Source organism: Amphimedon queenslandica, unplaced genomic scaffold, assembly GCF_000090795.2.
Source record: "Amphimedon queenslandica unplaced genomic scaffold, v1.1 AMPQUscaffold_11346, whole genome shotgun sequence".
Lineage (NCBI taxonomy): Eukaryota > Metazoa > Porifera > Demospongiae > Haplosclerida > Niphatidae > Amphimedon > Amphimedon queenslandica.
In genome coordinates, this window is record NW_003548411.1 from 5,310 (window position 1) to 6,838 (window position 1,529).

The following is a 1,529-nucleotide window of genomic DNA, read 5'->3' on the forward strand; positions in this document are numbered from 1 at the left end:
AACTGGCAAGGAAATTTAGGCAACCTACAGTAGATAAGGGAGGAGCATAAGTGTACATGTTCAAATCAGAGTAGACTCAGAACAACTCATTTCCACCAAAATATGTCGCGATATAATGTGTATGGTAATAATAAATGTAAATTTTAGTTAAAATCGACTGACATGTAGGCTATTTCAAAGTTAACTATGTACATGTACAAGAATATTAAAGATGGGGTAATACTGATAGGATTTACCAGTATGAGTAGTGACAGCAAATAAATTGATTACTATTAGAAAAGGCTCTAGAATGATCCATTTATTCATGCAAGTTGCAAATTCAAGCCTGTGTCACTACATATTGTCATAATAGTGTTGAATAAAGTGAGAAGTATTGTATATAGTGTCAGTGCAAGTGCATGCCACTAACATAAACTGAGTGTCATAGTGTGAATGAACAGCAAAATTTATTTCAGGCTAAATGAGATAAATTTCATCAAAATTATAATTATTAGAAAATGATGGATTCAACAAAGTTTCACTAAAACGCATATTAAATGGGTACATGTAGACACCATGGAATGCATGTGATTATTAAGTCACAGCTTAGGCAAGCCTTGTATGACTTGTTGGATTAATTCATTTATTTATTTTGAGCATTAGGGTGCATAGCATACACATGCAAGGTAAAAGATGTAGGACATGTACACTTAAGGGCGTGAGCGGAGGGAAAACAATTATACAATAAAATCAAGCTGACTTGTATCTGCAAAAGCATTGCACAGCTGAAAGCTGTACCATGCCATAGTCAGCTTTGTCCTTTAATTTATATCACACATAAAATTACATGCCATATTCAATAATTTTACTACGTAAAAATTAGATCACAAAATTTTGAAACCTAAATTTCTACCACATTAATTTCATACTATGGTGACGGCATTAACATAAATTTTTGAGTGTGCAATATTGGTACCTGTAATATCTGATACAGTAGTATGTATAACTATATACAAAGATCAATTGTTTATAATAATTAGCTCAGGCTACTGATATTCGCATTATGTGTGAATTTGGGTGTTTACGAGTAGTTACACTTGGCATTGCTATTAATTTTTTCTTTCTCCAAACAATAATTATTTATAATTTATGAAGACAACATATGAACAAGAAAATTTTGGTAAAAAAACTTTAATTAACCATTGGCAATAGTTAGCCAACTACACTTACAGTCTGGTCATAAGAGACTTGCTTTTCAGTGATATACCTCACGTTTTTTATAAGACTGAACAGTACGTGCATGATCTGGGCCAAACTAATTGTGAGAGAAAACAGTTAAGAAACCTAGATGGCCTGGTATTAACATTACTGCATACTTTAGTCCTATAGATATTGTATGCTTTTCTCTTATTTTGCTTAGCTTCAGCAAATGCTCCAATGTGAGTCAATGAGTTGGCAAGAAGATGATGACTAGAGAAGAGAGGGAGGGAGGTAGAGAAAGAGGGATGGAGAGAGAGGGAAAGAGAGAGGGGGAAGGGAAGGAGGAGGCA

General features: G+C 33.7%; 1 long non-coding RNA gene across 6 annotated transcripts in view; it reads right to left on the reverse strand.

The window, feature by feature from the left end:
* Positions 1-1,485, reverse strand: part of LOC109589413 (uncharacterized) — a 6,788-nt gene extending 5,303 nt beyond the window's left edge. For 3 of the 6 annotated variants that reach the window (XR_002188687.1, XR_002188686.1, XR_002188688.1), the window contains exons 1-2: positions 1,356-1,484; positions 1,210-1,294 (exon numbers count right to left, since the gene is read on the reverse strand). This is a non-coding gene — a long non-coding RNA (uncharacterized LOC109589413). Of the gene's footprint in view, positions 1-1,209; positions 1,295-1,355 lie in introns of all 6 variants that reach the window. The other 3 variants (XR_002188690.1, XR_002188685.1, XR_002188689.1) reach the window with 2 other exon arrangements.
* Between the last annotated feature and the right edge of the window lie 44 nt (positions 1,486-1,529).